The following is a 24,455-nucleotide window of genomic DNA, read 5'->3' as shown; positions in this document are numbered from 1 at the left end:
AGCAAACACACATTTAATAAACATATGGAGGTCAGTTTGATCCTTTAATACCAGATATTTGCACCATTGCCATCATCACCATCAGTGCTTAAATGTAAAGATTTCCATCAAATCGCATGATATATTTATAAAAGGTCACATTTAAGATATTCTTTTGCCTTCTGGTGTAACATGAGGTTTCAAAGCCTAAAGCTAACATGCTCATCAGAACCAATATGATACTTTTTGCCAGAACTGCTCCGCTTCTGCCCAGGTGGCACCGAGCACAATCTGATCACGAAGGTAGCAGCCCACAGGCTCTAGTCTGTTCCAAGCAGAATGTACTGTTTTCAGCGATGCAGTATACTGATTAAGAAAGCTGTGAGCCAGGAAGTCCCAAATGCAAATCTTGCTGCTGCCATAATCACGCTTGCCTAGGTCAGGAATGGGGAACATGCTGCCCTTCAGATGTGGCTGGACGGCAGTTCCCATCTGTCCCTGACAGTATGGTCAGTGGTCAGGGCAGAATAGCCATGTTATTCTTGGCCTCAGTCCATTTCATATGTCATATGGGTAGAAATTGCATAGCTTCAATGGCCTATTTACTACAAAATGTGGGGGAGCATGGCATGATATTGGCTATGATACCAAGCTGAACTTCAAAGAGGCTTGGAAAGCGGTGAGGCAACTTGCTGCTTTCATAGTCTGGGAGAGTCCCTGCCTCTCCTTCAGGCTGAGGACAAGGATGGGGAAATCCCCTAGCCTCACGCTGACTTTGGAAGGGCTTAAATGGCTGCCAGATGTCTTGCACTTTCACAGCTTCTTGGAGATTCCTTGCAAGATTTGGGGGATTCCCTGTTCTACTCTCAAGCCCAGGGTGGTTTCTAAGCCTTTCCAAAACACCCAGGCTTCTGGTAAGTGTGGATTGCCTTACTGTAACAGGGCAATCCGACCTCTCGGACCAAGTGAGCTGCAAAAATACTTCAACACAGAATCCATGGGCCACACACTGAATTAAATTAAGGTGTTCTCCCCCCCCCAAGTACACTACAGGGCAGTGTGGCCTGGAGCCCCCTCCCCCGTCTCTCATTCGCCCATCTGTGGTCCTCCAGATGCAGAGGTATTTGGACAGGGACTCCCCATCATGGAGGCAGGGATGCTCCTGAATACCAGTTGGGGGAAACCACAGGAGGGGTTCTCTTGTGCTCCAGTCTTGCTTGTGGGTTTCCCACAGGCCTCTGGGTGACCACTGTGAGAACAGGATGCTGGACTAGATGGGCCATTGGCCTGATCCAGCAGGCAGCTTCTTATGTTCTTATACATTTTTAGCAAGATGGCACATGAATCTGTGAACTCCTGGATACAAAGATAGCAATGAGAGCCTCCTTTGAAGGGCTGAGAACATATATGTGGAGTTGTGGAGTGCTTTGAATGCTGTAAAAGTGCTGTTATTCTTAACACATGGCCCTCATTATGCACACCTCGCGTGCAGAGCTCAAGTGTCTTGAAAAGTGACTTGGACCATTTGTTTAGCCCTATCACAAGAGTCATTTTGCTTCTCCTCCATCCACCTTGGAGGTCCTTGTGTTGATAGTGCCTGCAGCAGGGAGCTTTCTCTATGTACGGAGGCTGCCTGTGTAATTGAGAACCCTGATCAGCTTGCCTCCTAAACATCAGTAACATACAAAGAGCACTATTCAGTCCTATGCATCCTGCAAGGAACTTGAGGAAGTGTATCCTGTGCATTAGGTTAAGCTGATGGGCTGAGACCTGCCAAGGCCACCCAGTAGTGAAACATGAATTTGAACCCAGACCTCTCCAGTCCAGGTTCAACACTCTGCTCTCTACAGCACAATTAAGAATTCTGCTTTCAAAGTGAAAAACTCATTAGAAAGTCATTGCAATGTATCTCTGAAGCAAATATAAGCAGAAAGCACTAATTCACAACAAGCTGAAATAGCAACAAGAGCAACAACAGATAATCTTTTTGTGGTTGTTTTTCTAAACAGCATGTGTAATAATAATAACTGATTAATTGGGAGGTGTTTAAAATATGCAGAATGTGAGTTAGTATTGCTAGACATCAAGTCAAGCTATTTTTGTATAGACTGGAAATGTAGTTAAGAGTTCTATTTTAGTTGTGTGTAACCCAGACAATGACCTTTTCACTACACTGGTAACTCCATATGCTCTGCTCCACCTCACCATATCTATGGACAAATAAGTAATCATGGCTGTGTGCAGCCTTTGTCAGAGTAATGTGATTTTCTTGCCAAGAAGCTTTTGGTTTTGTGAACTGAGTACATTTGCATTTTCTTAATTACTTTGCATAATTTATTCTACTGTCAAGCTTCAGGGAAGCTATTTCAAATAATTTTGATTATGGGGCATATATTTGGATGGCAGAGAGGAAAGGCATATAGCTTGACAGCAGGCAGACAACATAGACAGGAAAAAGTAAATATCAGAGCCCCAAGGACCCCTGATTATTTGAGACACTTCTTTTAGTTCCTCCTTATTTCTGAACCTCTCCCAGAGTACACCAAGACATTACTCAACTTCAGCACTCACTAGTTTTGTGTGCCTGGTGCATATCTAAATTAGACATTACCACACTAATGTAATTAAATTAGAACCTCCTGTTCTTTATACACCTAGACCCAGTTTGAATGTGATGTCCAGTGCATGGCTATGAGGTGGACAAATGGCAAAATAGCACCATCCCAGAATACCACTCTGTAGAGACAGATAACATCTGCATAGGGCAGATATTCTCTTCCTGTCCTTGTGGTATGCCAGGTCTCCAATCTCCTTGGGTAAATTCTACTTCAAGAAAGCAACTGATTGTAGAATGCCCGAGTTTCAAGTGTTAATCCTCTCATCTTCAAGAGTTGGCTTCTGACTTTAGAAAATACTTCAGTAAGAGGGTGCAGAAGAATGCAAAATGGGCATGATTGCAGATTCTTGTGATCACATGACTAGGTAGTTACAGTACCAGATTATACAGCAACTCAAATGTTTACTCAGACTGAATTCCTTGGGGTTGGTCTCCTAGAAAGTAGGTTTAAAGTGAGTACAGTCGTACCTTGGATCCCAAATGCCTTGTGACACAAAGGTTTTAGCTCCTGAACACCACAAACCCAGTGTTCCGGTTTGCAAGCAGTCTTTGGAAGCCGAACGTCCAACACAGCTTCTGCAGCTTCTGATTGGCTGCAGGAAGCTCCTGCAGCCAATCGGAAGCCGTGCCTTGGTTGTCAGATGTTTTTGGAAGTCAAACAGACTTCCGGAATGGATTCCGTTCGACAACCAAGGTACGACTGGACTTCCCAGTTTAAACTAACTATAAAGGCATTTCCAATGAATGTGGCATTTTGGGAGTTACTGGCATGCTGACACCGGACGTTAGAAGATATTTCATGCATCATTTCTGAGTTTTGCAGGCAGCTACCATTGCCGGGGAAGGTCCAATTTAACAGCTAATGCAGCAGTCCTGACAGTTGCAGCTACTCCAATGCCCCATGCTATAAATGAGTAAAACTGTGAAGACATGCCTGCACCCCTTAACATTCAGTTGTCATGTGGCTGCAGAGTCCCAGAGTGAGTCTGTCGTATGTATAAATGTCCAACCTGGTACTTAATGTCAATGTCCTGCAGGTGACATTTTATTAAAAGCAACAACATTGCAGGGAATTCTTAGGTTAGAACTATAGGTGTAGCTGACACTAGCAGTTTAAATGAGCAATTTATTTTAGTTACGTGCCTAGATTATGATAACGCTACACAAATAAATCTATTGTGAAGTGACTTAACTTGCGAACAGACTGCATCTTGGCATAAACATATTAATTTAGTTTAAGGTTTCCAATAAAAAGAACATGTAATTTTGGTATTTACTTTCCTGAATTCCTAACCTGTATATCTTTCGTGCTTTGATGCTGTTTTAAATTACTCTGTTTTCCCAGATGTGCTTTCCCTTTGTTCTTTCCCAGCTTTTATAGTTGATCTATGCACTATTGTACAAATCAAAGTACAAATGATATACTCCCCTCCCCATAGCCCAAAGCAGTGTGTGGTGGAGAGTGGAAACCGATGAGTGCAAATTTGTATAGCTTTCATCCACTTTGCAAATTTCACAATAATTATGGAGCCATTATGTGCGTTTTGAGTACAGATGCAGCATAAACCTGCACCAAAATGAGGACAAAACACATTGTTTTAGTTTTTTAAAGTTAATCTGGTGCTCATTTTGACTGATATGAAATCTGACATTTGGCATAGCATCTCTAAATCAGTTTGGTCCAATAAAATATTAATTCATGAATTGCTTGTCTATATTACACAAATATATTTATTATACTGCCCTTCAAAATCAAACTAGTTTCTCTTACACTACTCACACATGTTGAGTTGCATCTTGACTTGAGACCCATGTGCACCATACATTTAAAGCACATTTCCCCCACCCCCAGAATCCTGGGAACTGTAATTTATCCCCCATAGTCAAAATTCTCAGCACCCTTAACAAACTGCAGTTCCCAGGATTCTTTGGAGGGGGGGTTCTTTAAATGATTTGTATGCAGCCTAGGTTAGCTAGTTCCCACTGCAATTGGTGAGACTTCAGGTATGACTAACTTGTCCCATTGATTTCAATGAGACCTAAGTTCAGCTAACTAAATATGGATCCAATCCAAGGTTTCAAGACCAGATTTTGACTCATGGTTGGTAATCTGCTGAAGGGCTTATAAAATAGCAGATAGACTCTAAAATAAAATATAAAAAGTGATCTGAGCAGGCCTTTAGCTAAGCATACAGATTTTGCCATGAAATTTCATTCCCATGCTAGTCTGAGTTTTTGTTGGAATCTGACTCTTTGCAACATATGTTCTTGTTTCTCTCAATAAACATAACTGTCTTGTTGGCCAGAATCTAGGGGAAACACCAGCAAGGCCAACATTTGTCCTGATGTCCCTCCAGCAAAACCAAGAGCATGATTTCAGGACTCATTGTGGTCCAAAAAGAATCTTATAGTTATATTAACTTTGAGACATCTATGTTTGTCTTTGATACATGCTGTTGAATAAATTAGGAAATATAATTGCAAAGAAAGAGACATTGCTGCTAATAGATTAAGTTTGCAGACTGTTGCACAATTTATATATAATAAAATCAGTTGAAATATTAGCACCTAGTTATCCTAGAAACAGAAAGTTCCTAGGCTCAGTTAGCTGCAGTGAGCACCCACTTAAATCAATGGGACCTATGCCATTGATTTCTGAGGGAACTAAGTTCAGCTAATTCTGGATCCAACCCAGGATTGTTAAGAAAACTGGAAAAGTAAAGCCTGTATTGTGTAATCAGGTAGACCATGTTTTTTATTGGAACTTCATTCACTAATTTGTTGTCAAGCTTGTTATTTGTGTTATGCAGAAAAATATTAAGCAGTTCAGTAAGATTTTCTTTTGGTAATCACTTTTTTAAAAATGCACCACCTCATTTAGAGAGAACAGATATGGTGAGCTAAATCGTAGGGTCCATTTGCCTAGATTTATACTGACATGAAATCACAGTGGGAAACATTTGATTTTGAATAATTTGAACAAGAGGAAAGTTATTTCTTTCGGGTCAGATTCATAGAAATCCATTTCTTGGGCAAAGCTTTTATTGCCCCCACATCTTACAACACAGCTGCTGCATAGAGATGCCTCAGCCGTCCACTGTGACCCATGCTGCAAACTGTTCTGTGTGTATTAGTTCACCATGTAGTGGCAAGGAAACAAATTGTGTCGTCGAGGCCCATCTATTTTCTTGCTAGTTGCCAGGAGTGGGAACCTGTGGCTCTGAATATGTTGTTGGACTCCAAGCTCCAGTCACTCTCTGACCTTTGGCTCTGTTAGCTGGGGCTGACGGAGACCAACAGGGAGTGCAGAGCCCCAAGTTCCCTCACCACTGCCTTAAATCATTTCCCAAATGACTATCATGTGGAGGGTGTTTTTCAGAAGCCCATAAAATGGCTTGGTACATCATCTGAGGACCTCAGAGCAGTAGCTCTGAAGAGAATTATTGACAGGGCCAGTCTTAGCATTGGTGAGGCCGCCACCTCAGGCAATGTATGCTACAGAACGAGCAGAGGGCTTGGTGGTGAGACACTGGAGCATACAGCTGTGTTTGCCACATGACCTGCCCTCCCTGCTGCCTTAAGGCACGATGGAGGATGCCCTTCCATCACCAGAGTTGAAGTGACAGTCACCTGTTGTTCAGCCAGCTTCTGGATGTGGAAATGGGGGGCGGGAAGGGATGCCACCTTTTCCCCTTTGCCTCAGGCACCCAAAATGTCTTTAGTCAGTCTTTGTTATTAATGAACACTGCACTGTTAACTTCCTTGAAGAGAATAGATATTATGTAAGAGTTTGGTCCCAAATTATGCCTTTGACTCCTTTTAATCTATAATACAGAAATCATATGGTCTTCATTAGGATGATATTGTGTAGATGCCAAGCTGTTATGTGAGGCAGATCTACAGCCTGTTCGCAAAGGTTCACAAGGCATATGAGGTAGCAGCAGTTCTTTACTCCATTCACTCCCTGAGAAATGAATGGAGGCGAGGTTTGCTCAGTACCATTACATGAGACCCTAGTAGATTTGGATTTCAACCTCGGTTTCCAAGATATACACCCAACATTGTATGCACTGGACATTGCTGGCATGGAAGCATCTATTTACTATGGGACATGGTGTCTGGTACTTGAAATGATACATACCTTTCAAGTTAGAGCTTCATTATATGCAGGAGGCTCCAAGTTCAGTCCCTGCCATCTTCTATTTCAGACAGAAGACACTGGTAGTCAGTGGAGACAGTACTAAACTAGATGGGTGGGGCAATGGCCTGGATCCATATAGGGAATCCTCCTGTGTTTCTGTGTGTATGACAGCTTTCTATATACAGTTAGAGTATTTTTTATTTATTAAATGCTTTAGCATGATTGCCACTTGGTGCAATACCACTGGTTTCCTTCGTGTGTCTTTTTCTCTCTTCTATAAGAAATCAAGAAGTGTTGCTTCCACCACTGGTCTATTGGTTACAGGGGTGCCAATATTGAAGGGGGGGAGGCAGGTAAGCCCCGGCCTGCATAATTGATCACAAATAGTGGTGCATGCAAACCATTTGAATGGCAATGCCCATCAAATTGGGTGGGGGGTGGCCCCCTCAAATATTTTATTGGAAGGGACCTCGGGCCCCTAGGAGTTGGCAATGTAACACGTATTTCATGAGGAGGAGGAATCTATTACTATAGATAGATCTTCAAGCCTACTGCTCATAGCTTTTTTCTGGAAATCAAAAGAACAAAGCCCTATCTATCTGAAATCAGAGAGGATATTTAGATTATGCAGGATGTAGCTACTAAGAGGGGATTTTGATTAGGCAGGATGTAGAATGCAGTCACAGTTGCTATTATAAATAATATAATCTAACTTCTCTCTCTTACTCACCAGACAGTTTTAATAAAAGAAGAATACCCCCAAGCTCTGTAATGGCTAACATCCTGGGCACTTCCTAGCCTGGGTCAAAGCCAGTCAGTCTGCTGCCTCACTGAGTCACGCACATGCTAGCTAGCTGGTGCTCTCTCACAAAAGATGTGTAGCCACATGACTTGTGGAGCAGGTAAATTCCTAACACTCTGATTCATTTTGCAGGAATAAGCTGTGTGAGGTGAATTATTATGTTTCTGTGACGAGGCGTGTCTGTCTTGGTTCTCTCTTGGAGGTAGCACCATTTAGATCTAAGCAGCGACAGTCAAATATGGACCCAGTGTTCTGTGAATCAACAGCCAAGCTTCAGTTTAAAGTAGAGCATGGAAAAATGGTCAGAATCTGGTCTCCACCGCCTATATCTTGCTGTTACAATTTTCATGATGACACTGGATTCTTAGCCACTGATATAGGATAGGACATTATTGATTTTGCCTACTGCACCCACATGCATATTGAGCAGGCTATTGCTGCCAGTCTGATTATTCTGTACACAGTCCTGCTCTCGGTTTATGTAGCATGGGACCCTGTTTATTCTGCAACAGGAGGATTACGTGATTCACATGTGATCAATGATCTATGGTTGGGCAGCTGATAAGTAGTGAGAAATGGTTCATGTATCTGGTCCTCTTGCTTGTGTTGTTTACATAGATAGGATATGCCCCTTGGGTGCAATTTGCCAGCATTCCCACCTAGTAAGTATGGCGTGTCACTTCACCTTTCAAACTGAACCACCGTGTGTTTAAGTTCAGAAGCTGCCATTTCCGGGAAAGCACAGGAACTTTGCCAATGGTTGCCATGGGATATCAGGAAGGCCAATAGTGGCCCAACTCCTCCAGAAAGTTGAAACAAGTGCACAGACCATACACTCATCCTTGGATCTTTGATAGGATAATCAAACAATGCACATGTCTGCTCAGGGTGCCTATTAATCTTTCCAGGGAGGAAATTAAAGCCAATTTGGACCTTGCAGAGAAAAGGGAATAGCAGACACATGAATCATTCCCATTTCCAATGTAATGTCAGAAGCAGGGGCATGTGACTCACACAGTGAATTGGAGTTAGAGTTCACACCTAAATCAATAGCCTGTTATTTGGAGTAAAAGAAGCTAGAGGACCCTGATCTGTGACTTTTATTGCCTGGACTACTTTATTCCCTGAAGTGTATTTTCTCACTTTTTCAGTGCAGTTCTAAATGCTCCAAGTCACATGTTGGTCCTACCTTTTTCCTTAGAAGATTAATCGGCAGCATTTTAGCGTCTCATCCGTCTTCCACATATAGTAGTTGGCTTTCAAGTGTTCCGATGACAGTTGGGGGCCTATGCAACGCAATCACTGTTTATGACTCCTAAACACTATTTGTTCCCTTTGAAAAAACACACAACCCTTTTAAAGTCTTGGCAATTGACAGTACAAGGCATGTATCTGCACAGCGCAAAAGATTAAAATAATCTGCTTTCTTAGCAGGGTTGGAAAATCCCATTTTCAGATCAAAGCAGCCACCACATTCTCCAGAGCCAATGGACAGAAAGCACCTTAGTGAGAGAATTCAGCAACCAAAAACTTTGCTGGAAAATACAGTTATCTTCAGTAGTATGGAGGCAGTTAATTAAGCCCATGCTGATTGCACCATGGGCTTGTGGTTACCTGTGGTTACTGGGCGTCTGTAGCAGAGCCCTATAATACAAGCAGGGAGAGGGAAAATGGTGTCTCGTAAAGAAATAAAGAAATGCTTACTGAACTGTTACTATGGTCAGAATGCAACATCCTAAGACCATGTAAGAAAGTAAAGAAGTCCCCAAGAGCTGCTCCACTGCTCCCATTCATAGGATCTTGGAATTGTAGAGTTGGAAGGGACCCCAAGAGTCATCTAGTCCAACCCCAATGCAGGAATCTCAACTAAAGCATCCATGACAGATGGCCACCCAGGCTCTGCTTTATATCCTGCATTCATTCCTGTGGAACTCACATAAGTTTAGCTTGCTGCATTTTATTGTGCAAGCCTCAAGCTTCAGAATGTAATGGGTGTGCTGATCTGCTCCACTTCACTTTCCACAAGTGAGAAACAGTCCCTCTGATACAGGGCCAGCCGTCCTCTGAAGCCACATATCCTAGGCAGTGGTGGCTGGTGTCCACTGGGACTGGAAGAGCTTAAGGTAGGGAGGCCAGTAGGAGCCAGGGCCAGAACCAATGGCAGGTGGAGCCAAATGTTTTGTCCCCATTCTCCTCCTCACTGAGTTCTACAAGGGCAAAACAGGGTCAAGAGGAGGAAGCTAATATCTAGGGCCACCCCTACCCCTAGCCAACGTGTAAGGCAGGAAGGTGGGGCTGGCTGAGGGCAGGCTGAGATTGGTGGGACAGTTCCCCATTCACCCATTGATCATAGGGATTTTCCTGATCAGTTTTGTTCTGGATGGATGGGGCACAGGATGCTTCCTCATAGCTGGAATGGCCAGCACTGCAGGTGTGCTGTGCAGAGAGACCCCTAGAATTGTGTCTTTGGAATGCAAAGCCCCCAAGTCCCCTTCTAGCTGTCACGTTAGGAAACCCTTGCTCTAAACTTCTGGCCCCACTCACTATGTGCCTCCACTGCATGCTCCCAAGCAACTGTGGCTCTCAGTGTGTGAGGACTAGTCAGTGGGGCAGGGCAGCGTGGGGCTGTGCTCCTCACCTGGCTTCCCAGTGCCAGGCTCATTGCCGATGTTCCCATGCCTGCACCTGCGCCACATCAACCTCCCTGCCGCCTCTCCCCTCTCTGTAACAAGCAGCTAATTGTTATTGGCAGCAAATGAGTCAATATATGCAATTGATGTCAGTAACACATACCTTGAGTGTCAGGAATCTGTCAATAAGAAAAACTGATGTTGCTAATGTGGCTTTTTAAGACGCCACTGAAGTGGTGTGGAATAATTCTGTAACCATGTTTTGAAATGGTGAAGTGAACCCCTCACTGTGGACTTTATAACTCAGGGGGTCGGCAAGCTTTACCTCGCCTGGGCTTTTTCACCCTAGTGGAGATCCCTCCGTGGGCCGGATTTCCATGCCTGCGTCCGGGCAGACGCGATTTCCGGCGCAGTGGGAGTGAGTCCCAGCGCCATGCTGTGCCGGTTTAGCACAGCACACAGGGACTAGACGAGCAGGCGGCTTGGTTTGGGGGCGGCTCATGGGCCAGTTAAACGACCCCCGTGGGCCACTTGTTGGCTACCCCTGTTATAACTGATAAAATAATAACACCCTTCCCCCAGATTAATTAAGAGGACATCTGCTGAATATTCAAAGATCAATGTTTTCCACAAGTCTGGTGCCTGTACATTCTGGCTTTTGATGCCAGGTATAAAGATTTTAATAAAGAATTGGTAGAGTGATAATGTGAATATGAAAATGAATTAGTAGTTGAGGAAAATTTAATTTTCGTAGGTACATTATTCATGTTGGTGAGATCAGGATCAATGGAAGTAGCTGAAGTTAGTTCTGAACTGGTCATGGGGGAATTTCAGGAAGGCATCCTTGAAAGAGATGTGTTCAAAACAAGCAGCAAATTAATTCAGGCTTACTCTATATAAATATTATTTCACAGAGTGCTGAAGGTACCTCTGGTGGACATTGCCTAGGGATTTCCCACTAATGGAAATAGTTCCTGGTTAAAATCCTCAAAGGCTTTTAGCTGAAACCAAATTATTTAAGGTATTGGGGAGTTATTTAATCAGAAGTTTGCCTCTTCAATAAGGATGCTTTTTATAAGGATGCAATAAGGATGCTTTTTTATGCAGCATCTGGCCTGCCAGTCCTGAAGATCTAACTGCAAATTCTTGTTGGCAATTTGGTTTTTAAAATGATGGACGTGTTTGATGTAAATTAGAATGGAGGAAGAACTGAATGAATAATTATACTGGAGAGAAATCCTCACCCTTTGACAGTCTGAGAACAACCGGGTTGCTGTAAGGGATCCACTGGCACTCTAAACAAAGAGGGCTAGCTATCTATTCTGCAGAAGTTGTGTAAAGAGTTCCTCATCGGGAGAAAACAATGGTCCTTCTGAAATTGGTGCCTGCCAGTTTGCAAGTAAGAAAGGATGCCATTGATTCTGAAAACTGCGCATGAATAAATACCAGTCTTTAAACGTAATTGGAAGGAGCAGTCACATTGTAAGAGGGAATGTGGGAGTGGGTTAGTGGGAGTCAAATGCTGAAGACAGATGGCACAAATAATTGAAGGGATAAATAAGATGCGTGGTGAATCAATGTCACTTTCTCCTCATATTCTCCTTCAAAGTCCGGCTCTCTGGGGCTTGATTTGTCTATTGTGGTGAGGTGTGTCAACTTTATAATTTGCCTCACAAAGTAGAATTCAAAGGCTTGGAATATCCTACAGTTACAAAAAGTTTGCCTGCCTTATTTGCTTTTGCATCTGCTTTCCTTGGAGATCAACTAGTATATATGTAGTGAACAATGGTGTCAGCAGAGCCTTTGCCCTGCTTGTGATGGATGTCAAAGGATTCAGGACCATTGCTTCCTTAGATAGCTCCCCTGTGGTTTCGTGGCAGTTTAATGACACCCAAATACTGCTTCCCTTTGTCTGAACTTCCCATTAATCCAAGGTTCCAGGTATCCCTGACGATAAAGGGAGTTGCAAAACGTATTTACATTTCAAATTACATATGTGGAGGTTTTCTTGCCTTTAAAAAAAATGTATGTATGAACATAACACTGCAAAATTTTGTGACATAATCTCACAGGACTTGAGGAATGTAACTGTATGCTTTGGGTAGGAACTTATTGTGAAGGATGGCATTTCAGCAGAATCTCCTGTTGCAAAAGTATGCTCTGACCTGAACTGACTGAACTATATATTTGTACTCAGTCGCTTCTTCGAACAACTTCATCATTTGCTTTGATGTCACAGTACACTCTGCAAGTGAATGCTTATGCAGACATCTTAATTTCCTGCTCAGAGACAATCTCCATTGTTCATTCTGAAAGTTCATGTACTGGGCAGGTGCTGCCTTCATTTGCACATGTAGCATAGAAGTCACACATTGAGGCAAACTGGTGTTTTCCAATATGGATATTACACCCATGGAAGTAGATCATAACATATTAAACAGCCCCTAGAGGTTTGTGTTGAGGAGAGGGTCTTCTTTTCTCAAAGTTTCTCTGCTGGAAGTTTAACTCCACATTCCTGAAAAGCAGCTGCTGAGAAATCTAGAAGGGTGGTTGTTATTTTTTCCCATTCTACAAAACAAAAAAAAACTCCAGCTGTTTGCAAAGATTTGCCAATTTTTAATTGGATGGTTAAAATGTACAGTAACAGCAGGTCACAACCCAGAAGCCAAGGAACTTCCAGTGTTTCAGTCTGGGTGACTTTGAATACTGAGTCGTTGGTGTATTCTGTTCTCAGAACAAATCCAAAGGGAATAGCCCTTAGTTTAGTAGATTGCAAGCCTGGGTGTAATGCCGTGTGTCTCTTTTTTGTTTGTATCAAATACAATGATGGGTGTGGTCTGTGTAGTTGGTGGCTGAAATGAAATAAACAATAAGTAGCTCTAGCTCGCTGGCTCACACATAGGGGTTGCTGGAAGTGATCTCCCATGACTATATGGGAAGAGCTTTATACACCAAGCTTTGATGTATGTATCCTATCTGAGTGACCGTCTTTAACTTCCTCCAACTCAGTGGCTCAAGTGAAAGTGCATGATAAAGTGGGAAATGACTCTGTGCGATGAGAATAAGCATGATCTGAAGTGATAACTTCCTGCAATTCTCCACAGCTGCTTAGCAGCTGTGCCTCAACAATGACCTTGTAGTAAAACAGGCAAAATCACGAGTGTGTTTGATCATCAGTTGAATCCCCTATGACAGAGATCGGGAACTTGTGGCCCTCCAGATGTTGTTGAACTTTGACTCCTATTAGCCATGCTGGCTGAGTCTGATGGGAGTCTGAGGACCACATCCCTGCACTCAGAGGATAGACTTCCATAGTCTTACATTAGTTGGTTCTGTTAGATAACACCTACACAGCATTTGGGACACAGGTGGCACTGTGGGTTAAACCACAGAGCCTAGGACTTGCCGATCAGAAGGTCGGCGGTTCGAATCCCCGTGACGGGGTGAGCGCCTGTTGCTCGGTCCCTGCTCCTGCCAACCTAGCAGTTCAAAAGCACATCAAAGTGCAAGTAGATAAATAGGTACCACTCTGGCAGGAAGGTAAACGGCATTTCCGTGCACTGCTCTGGTTCGCCAGAAGCGGCTTAGTCATGCTGGCCACATGACCCGGAAGCTATACGCTGGCTCCCTCGGCCAATAAAGCGAGATGAGCGCCGCAACCCCAGAGTCGGTCACGACTGGACCTAATGGTCAGGGGTCCCTTTACCTTTACCTTACACAGCATTTACTTCAAAACAGTGTTGAAGTGCTAGGGTGTTTATATTATTCTGTATCTATGTGGTCCTACTGGTCCATACTCTGACTTTTCCAGTTAAGATTTATCCAAAATCTCGGTCAAATGAGATGGTGGCTCAGGAAGGAATTCCTACTTCCCTAGTATCTTCTTCATGTCCATAAATACATCTGCCTAACACATTGAAAGCCTCACATCAGCTTCCTTTTTGATGCCCTTCTTATGTAAATTATGATGAGTAGATTTGGGGTTTGCATTCCGGGCAAGCTGTCAAAGTTCATCTTGGTAAAGACTGTAGGAAGGTGATGTACTTTCTGAATGTGTGGATGTTCACTGTTTTTTTCACTGGGATCTTCCTGCCCAGATGACCTGGCAGTGGAAGGTCTCATACAAATAATGCAAAAGTCAGCTGGCCAGATCAGATCCCCACATAAGTGCAACATCTGTTCCTCTTTAAGTGTTGCCACTGTCATCATTTCCATCCCTCTAGCACAGTGAGGTTGTGCCAAAGGCCTCAACACCTCAGATGTTTGAGCTGGAGTATGGGAGTTGGGTTTTTTTTAACTCAAGATGAAATTGATATACACTGTTGTAATGGGCAGCAGTTCAAAGTCTACATCGGCAGCTGCATTTGAAAGACTGGGGTGGAGAATTGTTTTGGGCAGAGTCCTGTTTGTCCCCGAGGCAGTTGGTTTAGGAATCATGCACCTTGGAAGAAGATTTTCTTGCCTGTTTAAATGAGTAGTGCTGGTTCAGCCTCTCCATTTGTGCTTTGCAATTGTCTTTGATAGATGAAGGGTCTCTGCATAGCAAAACAATGTCCATCCAAGCAAATAAAACAATGCTTCCCTCTGTAATAAGACTCTGCACTCCCTTGTACCTCACAGTTGATAACACAGCTTTAAGCTTCAATGGGGAAAAAAGGCAGAGTCAATTCAGAGAGAAGCTTTCTGACTTACACCGTTTACTCAAGAGGAAAGCTGGAAAACCCTTCAAAAGGGCATGTGGGGAAGTGGGAGTCCTCTGCATAAGAATGTCGGAAGCTAGAAGAACAGTGGATGCAGTGTTTTCAACTCCTATCCAACCAAAAGCATTTATAAAATGCTAAGCAGTTCATAACACACAGACACACCCACCTACCCACCCACCAGATAAACCCGCAATTCAGAAACCTACACTAATTGGCTTGTTTTCCCATCATGGAGCTAATTCAAGACCAGGATCAAATAATAAAGTACCTTTTAAATATATTTTTTCCCCCAGAAGCCTATAAAAATGGTTCAGAAACCTATTTTCCCCCTTTTCTGCAGGATCAAAACTCCTGGGCGATTGAGTGGTGCGGGAAACTTCTAGTTGCTGAAGTCATTGTGTTTCATGTAATTAAAAGATTAGAATGCCATTTGTTTCATCTTTTTTATGTGTGAGAAGTGAATGGAGAATTAGTTCCTAAGCCTGAGGAGGAACTGGGATACTAACTTTGGGGACTTTTGTTTCCAGCTTTCCATTTCATGTGAGCAGCATCTTGATCTCATCTTTCCTGCAAGGAGCACAGGGCAGCCTACCTGGATTCCCACTTCCTCCTCCATTTTATGCTCTCAGCAGGTACATGGAAGAGCTGCTGAGAAAAATAGTAGAGAGAGAATTGGCTTTCAGACGACAACACTAAAAAAAAAAAAAAAAGCTCCCTCCATGCTGATGGGAGTTAGTTTGACCACACCTGGAGGGCCACAGGTTTAGCCACCCATGCTTTATGTGCATGAAGTTAATTGTCACAGTGACTGGGAAGTAGAGCTCCACTGCTGGGCTGGGTGTACAGCTGTATCACTGGCCCTATCCATCGTTTGTGTAGTTAAGATAGACCTGAAGATTTGCATTTGTTTGCATTCAGTGTGGTGGGTCCAAGCCTATGTCCCTACCAAATGAGATTAGACAGGCATCCTCCTTTCTGAACTCCAGGTGTATGGCTACAGCTGTCAGGCATTTAAGGCAGGATTTGATTTTACGATAATTTTGTGTTATTTTATTTTTCTGTGTGGTCCTGCTGCCAGGTCCCGTCTTGGGGTCTCTTGTGTGCAAAGGGCACTTTATTTGCATGCAGACCACAGAGAGAGGTTCTGGTTCTTGGCAAATTGTCAGATAAGGCAACATATATTAAGAAATCCATTACCCTTTGTATGTTGCAGTGACAGACTCACTTGGAAAAGACCAAAAGGCATATAGGCGTGAGTCAGATTTTAAGAGGTCAGCAGTTGTGATAAGAAAAGGGAGTTTGGGATGGCCCACAAATATACCCCCAACCTCAAAAAACCCCAGCTTCTTTGCATTCTTTCATTCCTGTTCACTGCTTTTCTCAACAACTTCTTTAGCAGATCCCTGGTCTATCATCACATATGACTCTCATACACGCACTGTATAAATTAATAATCAGATTGAAAGGTTATTTGAAGGATTTTCCATTAGATCAGAGATAGGGAACCTGAGTTCCTCCCAGATGTTGTCTGACTCCCAACTCTCAACATCTGGAGGGCCACAGGTCCATCCCCCTCACCCAAACTGGAGACTCCCTCTCCTTTAGCTTGCCACAGCCCAGGTCTCATTTCCCATGGAGATACCTAGATTTCATAGCCTCTTGAACAGAGTTTTCTGTTCCAAAGAAACAGCCTTTCCCCTGCCGTTTTTTTCAGTCTTATGCCACTGGAAAATGAGTGGTGAGTGGCCTGAGTCTGAGTCTGCTTTCGGCCTTCTTTCTCATAGTATTTTTAGTGAAGGAATGGACTTCCTGACCCCGTTGTTTGCACTGCTGCGTGTGAGAGCTCGGCATTGTTAGGCCACGGTATGCAAAGGGAGTACAATCCCATGCATGTTCCAGCTGTGATTATCTGATCTATTCCTATTTTGAGAACGGCTGGGTGTTTCCACGTCCCCTGAGCTTTCTCTGTTTTGCCTTCTCGCCTTCGTCTAATGTGCTTGGATTATGGGAAGATCTTGGATGTGTGTCAGAACCTTATTGTTGTTGTTTTGGTTTTAAGTGCCTTTAACCTAAAATGAATGGTTCCTGCCGTCCGTCCTGCAAATATGTTTGTGGTATATTTGTGTGGCTGCATTTCCCCCCTTCCCCCTTAGATCCACCACCTGCCTCGTCCTCCCAGTTAACGTCTGTTTTAGCTCAGGACAGCTTCTCTCAAGGGCGATCATGCGCTTTAGTTTTATGGGAGCAGTAATGGGATTTCAGTACCAGGCTTAAGTCTTCCAGGTTGTGTAAAGGGTGACATAAAGGCAAGGGCATCCCTTTAGCAGACCACTGTTTAAACATCTGCATTACATCGACGGACAGCAATAGTACATAGCCTAGCATCTAACTGTCATTTCCACCACCAGAAGAACTTAGGTAAAATGTTTAATTTTGCCTATGTTGCATACTGTGACCATATGAAGATGCAGTATACCACATTCCACTTGTCCATTATTTTAACTTCCAGTGACTCTAGAACAGGGATGGGAAATGAGTTGTACTCACGGCTCCCATCAGTTCCAGACAGCATGGCCCAATGGTCAGGGATGATGGGATGCATAGTCCAACAACATCTAGAGCGCCACAGGTATTCAACCCCTACCCTATGGTCTTTATTGCCCAACTGAGGCAGTATAACTAGAGATGACGGGGGTTGATTCTTGGACCTTCTGCATGCAAAGCATAGGCTTCACCATTGAGTAATGGCCTGTTGCAACAAACTGAGAAACATTCTTCTATACTGTGCATCTATGAGCTATGAACTAGGGATACTTTTTGAAAAATCACATGCAGGCTGACTGGAAAGGAGAGGGCCAGTGAGAAAGGGCAATATGCTTTTGTCACCACTGTGGGTAGATTCAGACACCGAAGAGCAGTGTGGCAATTTACTGGATTTGTTTTGATGCAATGGTAAACCATGATTTAGCTTTATCAGAGTAGGCTCCAGTCTTCCACAACCCAGGCTTGCACGGTCCCTCCACCCCCAAACCCCGCTTTTCCGGTGTGATTCTGATGAGATTAAAAGTTTTTGTTTCCAGTAAGATTAACCAAACCCTGAGCTGTGGTTAATTTTCATTACAGTGAACAAAAATAAGCCTGCTTCGTAAGCTGTGGTGTGAAGCTGGCTTGTTTTCATTAACCATAGTTGGGATTAACCACAGGTTGTCTGGATTCAAACAACATGGCAAATTGCTATGCATCAGAAATGGAAGCAAAACCATTCTAACTCTTTGTGGTCACTGTCGAAGGATGGTGGGATAGCCTTCCAATGGATGCTAGGCTCATTCTTTGTGTGCCTGCTCCATTAGAGTGGGCCTTTTCTGTGGTGGCTCCCCATTTGTGGAATGCTTTCCCCAGGGATTCCTCTGTTACATGTCTTTAGGTGCCAGACCTTTTAAACTGGAGTGGGGGTAATTGTTTTTGTTTGTTACTTTGTTATGTATTTGTGTGTTTTTCTATTGTAAACCACCCTCGGATGAAGGGTAGTATAACAATTTGAATAATCAAGACATCAATTCTATAAAACATATTTTGCTGCACTGTGCGAAATATGAGCAAGCCAGGGCTGAACTGATATTACCCTTGCTGGTACCTTTCCTGGGAAAATCAGAGGCTCACTATGTCAGGTTCCTATTGGAAGACCGGACAAACGCTAGAACATTAGCAGTGGCAAAGTTTTTATCGGTGGTTGCAAAAACCAATGATCCCTATCTTTAAGTCTGAACAAAATGCTTTTTTAACCTGGAGGTAGGCTGTCTGAATTGTGCATTGCTTTGTAATGATTTGTTGGGTCTCTGGACCGTAATAAAGATTGATTGATTGATTGATTTGAATAATAATAATTCTCATAATGCTAAACTAGGGTTTAGAGTTGCACCCAAACCAGCCCATTGTTTGTAGTCTGCTCCTAAGTGTAGCTTACTTTCCAGCCATGTGGTTAAGTCTAGCATTTAGTATCCCTTCACAATTACATGGAAATTCACAGAAGCAGAAAGATACTGAGAGGTAGGGATGCTGAGCTCACTGTATGGAAGGAGGCTAGCAGGGACAGCTTCCGCAATATGTGGGGCACATGCCAAGTGGGTCAGGTGGTTGCTGATTATCTGAATTGGCCCTAATGTACCTCAGCTAGCACCTGAGCTTTCTGGACCAAGCTTTCAAAATGCACAGAGTTCAAATAGGCTCGAATCTTGCAGCCTTACATTCCACATATAACTGATCTCTTTTGTTATGGGTAGTACAATTCTATAAGAACGAGGAATCCACCCACCCCCAAAAAGCTTTCTTCTTGCTATTTAGGATGGGTTATTGCTTCTGAGAGTTGAAACTGAAGCATCTTCTGAAGTCATGGTGCTCTCACTAGCTGTATGTCAGATGAAAGTGAACCTGTGAAGTATCTCCCCAACTTAAAACTGTAGTGACTGGGAAATATTAATTCCTGCCTCTACATGAAAAAGGTGGGAACCCTAATAACTGGAGGTTGAATAAAGTCCATGTTTAATATTCATTTTCAGCTCCTTTCCCTTTTGTTCAGGATTTCCATCTTCCTCCTGTTTTCGTCGTAGATGTTACATAAATCTGTTTTGAATGCAGCTCAGACAATGGGGGCTTTCTGGAAACAAAATGTGTCAGCTCAGTAATCTTCTGTCTCAGTATTATCAAAGAAGAGTTATACAAATAAAAAGAAAGGTGGAAATATTTTTGCGCGCTCTTGATCACTTATGTCTTGGGGGTGCGGGGAGTTGAAAAGGATGAGGAAAAGTTCAGTTTTTAATCATGGAAGCTTTGACACACATTTCATGCATGCATGCATATGTAAAAGCAAAGAGGTCTTTTAATCTAGGTTGAGTTTGCCGTAATGGAATCAAATTAAGCTCATGACCTGGTTCAGTCATTCTAGACTTGATAAACCATAGGTTGTAAAGCTGGGAATAAACAACTGAGACTCCTTTTGATACAGAAAACCTTGTTATAATTAATTAAAGTTTGCTACAGAAATGTAATTGGGAGTGGGGTAGCGCAGAGGCAGAGCTACTATCTTATATGCTGACACAGTCCTCACATCTCCAAGTTGGGGATGGGAAAGACTGCCATCTTAAATCCCTGCTGCCACTCAGCATGGGTCAGAAGTGGGAAACCAGTGGCCTTCCAGATATTATTGGGCTACAGCTTCCCTCACCCCTGACCATGGAACATGCTGAGGCGGATGGGAGTTGGAGTTCAAGATAGCTTGATGGTCACAGGAACCCCAGCCCTGGTATAGATGGCATTGAGTTAGAATAACCAATGCTCTACCTTGGTAAAAGGCCATTTTCTATGTATGTCAGAACAACATGACACTGGTAAAGTTAGTCCTCCTTCTGAAGCTACTTTGTATTTCCTTGCATTCTTTTTGTTTGTTTTCAGGTTATTTAGGGGGATCTTCTACCCCACTTGTTCATGTTCTGACTACTATTTTTGTTGGCCCATTTTGTACATTCTGGAATGTGCTTGCAGTGTGTGTGTGTGTGTGTGTGTGTGTGTGTGTAGGCTACACATCCTCTGTTCACATGTAATGAACCAATGCTCCTCCGATCTTCATAGTTCTAAGCTCCCCATGCAGTCGAAGCTGAGTTGTGTCTGCTTCCGTGTCTGCATGTTGGCTAAAAATGGAATGTGTGGTTTACCTTAAGTACAAACAGAAAATAAACAGCTATGACTACAAGTGTGCTCTTCTCAGGAGCTATTTGCTGTATGTACCATGTTTTGGTTTTACGATGGTTGGACATCAGCTTATATTTAAATATACAGAGTGTTTTCAACTAACTTTTACTCAGTGTAGACCCACTGAAACAGAGGAACTTGACTAAGTTAGGTCCATTAATTTAAATGGAACTTAGCTGTATACCACCCATAGTTCTTGTTGTACAAGCATATGCTCCACTGAGTGTCTTGAATTAATGGTGTCTTGAATTAATGTCCTCTTTGATGTGCCCAGCTACAAATAGACTACATATAGGCAAGGCCAGTGTTTCCCAACCGGGGGCCATATGGCCCCCTAGGGCCCCATGGATATTCTAGGGGAGCCCCAGGATATTCCAAGGAGGCCCCAGGTGAAAAATGTGTAAATGGGGGGCCATAGCCTGAGGCTAGGGGGCCACAGAGGAAAGTGAGAAGTGAAGGGGGGGAAGGAAAAAATATATATGAAAATCCTGATTGGCTGGTTACCCTCTTGGCCAATCACAGGCGGGTAAGGGGGTAGCCCACCAGGACCTAGCGCTCCTTTTTGCCACGTGCATTTTCTTGGCACAGTCCTGGTTTGTTTTGGGCAGGAGAGGGCGATAGCTGAGACTCCTGCTTCTTCTTTCTTGGTGTCTTTTGTTCAGATCAAAATGTGTGTTTTGAGCAAGGTCTCAAGGCTCAATAATTTTTGCACTTCAATTGTACTGTCAATTTGCTTTGAGATTTTCATGAGACAATAAAAAAAAGAAAGAAATCCTGTCTGCCCTGCTCCTAAAATAGGATAGTGACGTTACCCAGCTTCCAGGTTTTAATTTAGATATTGGCTTTCAAGTCCTCTGAAGATTGAAGAAACAATATATTTTTGTTCCCCAATATGTAATGATTATTTAAGGGTGTTTCCTGTTTTGTAAGATAATAACTACATCCTGGGTTGAATTACGCCTGAAACTGAAAGCAGTTGTTCCAGATCATTATTAAGAAACTAAGCAGAAGTAATCTCCAGTTACTTGTGTTTTCCCCCCTGCAGCTGAAATTTTTAAAGCAATGTGTGTGACCCTTCAGAGGTATCAGTTTTGTCTGTTTCCTGCAAAAGTAAAATCTGTTTGTACTGGTTCTAGATAGCAGTGACCCACCAAGAAACAGCCATGATACCTAGAATGTGAACCTTCACTAGACTAAGATATTCAGAATGGGGTTTATTAAAACTGAATTGAGGTGTCTCCCTTTACAGAAAACCCGTGAGTCTGTTAACATCCTAATGCCACTAGAGTTTAGGGATAGCTTCTCTGTATTGGGCACAAAAGTGAACATACAGTAAACCATTAAGCTTGTTTGGAGAGTTAAGTTATAGGCTAGGTGCTATCAATAGCAATATAACAATGTACGGTAGGCTAGGTGCTAACAATATTTTCATGGCTGTGTGTTTTGTCTTCCTTTGTAACCCATTAGCACCATAGGACAGGTATGGCTAACCTGTGTACCTCTAGATCAGTAGTCCTCCACAGACCACTTGAAAATTGCTGAGGGCCTTGGCAGATTTTTCTGTCTATTTTTACATTCTGTGAACCACCTGAATGAAGCTCGTGGACCACTGCTGGTCCGCAGACCACAATTTGGAAATCCCTGCTGTAGATGTTGTTGGACTACAACTCCCATAAATAATGTCTCAAATTCTGATGTTTGAATAGCTGAACCATTAAATTTTACTTATTATCGACGGGGTGGTTTTACTACATAGTAATTTATAGACTTCCCAGCAGCTTTGATCATTTCAGGCTTCTTATTAAAGGACTGAATTCTTACATTGATTCACCTATCTGAATGGAAGATCTTAAGTCATGTGAGATGGGTCTTCCAGTCAAGCACCTCCAAATTTCTCTCTGTGACCTTTGGGTAAAGTTCAGACCAAGCTGTAGAACTGAACTCTGCTGACTTCTGCCAATTCTGAATTTGGAAAGTGAGAAGAGCTTCAGAAACTGTCTCTAGAGGCAGTCCTTAAATTACAGTGTACAATGTAAGCAATAATCAAACAGTGATGCTGAGAAAAGAGAAATCACTAAATTACAGTTGAGCTGCAATAATCTCTTGGAGGTTTGTTAGTGCAAAATAGAGATTAAAGAGTAAAACATAAGCATCAAATGTTTCAAGAAGGCTTGAGTTAATGAGAGTTACTGACAAAGGACAAAAACATTCATCAGCAGTTTTTTAGGGGGTTTTTTGCCAATGATTTTTATGCTGAAACACTGCATAAAAACCATAACCTAGCTCTTAAATCCAGGGCAAGATTAGTGATACCTTCAGAGTGTTTTATCTAATGGCCTTTTAGAGGTTTAATGCAACTTTTCATTCTCTCTGGATAATAGGCTTCTGTTTATATAAAACAAAGTCTGGGCTAGGCTAAGTAACAAAATCTCTTCTATCCGATAAATGGCTGTTTTGCCAAGTCTGGGACTTCAGGGCAGTTAAAGGCCACCTTCAGTGTTACTTTTTAAAGATGCAGATGCAAGCATCTGTGTCTTAAAATACATGCATGTACATTTGTCAGACTCTGGATCCTTTCCCACAAAATATGTATCCTTGTTGAGAAGTGGGTTTGTGCTCTATTTGCTACCTCCTGGGCTTGAGCCAGACTTAGTCATGCTTAGAGTAGACTGCACATGGGGAACCTGTGGCCTTCCAGATATTGTGAGACTATAACTTCCATCCTCCATGACCACTGATTATGCTGCCTGGACATTATGGGAGTTTTGAGCCCCAGAACATCCCCAGCCCTGGAGGGGTGCGTTGAAATCAGTAGGACTTGAGTTCGTGATGGATAATGTGTGCCATTTATTTCAGTGTGTTTTCTCTAAGCATGGCTAGATCTGAATCCAACCCAAGATGTTTTCTCACCTCTTGCTATGTGAGCACAGTCAAATTTTTGTCTCAGTGTCAGAAGCAGCCCTTAATAAAGCACAAGGACATGGTTGCTGGTTTAAGTCTTTGAAGAACATTAACAAATAATAGACTGTTTTATGCACTCAGTCACATCCTACTGCCCATGCACTGCATGGTGTATGTGGGAGAGTTAAGGGTTTGAAAGCTTGTACAGCTCAACTATTCACATAGACAAGTATAGAGATTGTATAGGGAAGTGCCATATCTCAGTGGCAGAGCATTTGTTTTGCATGCAGACGGTCCAGGTTTAGTCCCCAGCATCTTCAGGTAGAACTGGGAGAGAAGCCTGTCTGAAATGCTGGAGAGCTGCTATCCAACAGTCTAGACATTACTGAGCTAGTAAAAATTTGCTGTGTTCTATGTACACTCATTGCATGTAACATACGCACACCCCTGTGGTCATAAGGCAAACAGAATCCACCCCAAATCCATAATTACGTAAATTCAAACTATTCAGACATTTTTAATTTGTGTGCTACTAGGTCAGATTTGGTGGTGGGAAAATTATATGTTTCTGAATTATTAATTTGTATGCTGGATTTTAAAATAGCTGGTCATTTGCCAGTGAATACACTGATAAAGAAAACTGCACTGCAGTGAAACACGTGCAATTCTTTTCCCCAATTCTTTTTTTTTTTTAATCTACAAGGATTTTAATTACAAGTGTTTACAGTGATGGAGAATATGATGGTGTTTGATTCAACAAGAAAGGCAGGCTTACAGAGTGAGTTATACTGTAAGGAAATAAATTTAGTTAGGGGCAGTTACCATCACTTGCAAAATATTTGTTTTCCCTGACCAGGCAACCATTTTTTCTTTAATGTCCATAATTGCCATTTGTGTGGCAAACAACTGATTAGTTACAACCCTGGCTAGAATGCCA

General features: G+C 42.7%; 1 protein-coding gene across 2 annotated transcripts in view; it reads left to right on the top strand.

Moving 5' to 3' along the window:
• The window catches only part of AFAP1L2 (actin filament associated protein 1 like 2), a 74,557-nt gene that overhangs the window by 16,316 nt on the left and 33,786 nt on the right, over positions 1–24,455 (top strand). The window lies entirely within an intron of this gene.

The sequence above is a fragment of the Podarcis vaucheri genome (assembly GCF_965113315.1).
Source record: "Podarcis vaucheri genome assembly, chromosome: 5".
Classification (NCBI taxonomy): Eukaryota; Metazoa; Chordata; class Lepidosauria; order Squamata; family Lacertidae; genus Podarcis; species Podarcis vaucheri.
The sequence above is the reverse complement of the archived record's forward strand: the minus strand, read 5'-3'. Positions and strand labels throughout refer to the sequence as shown.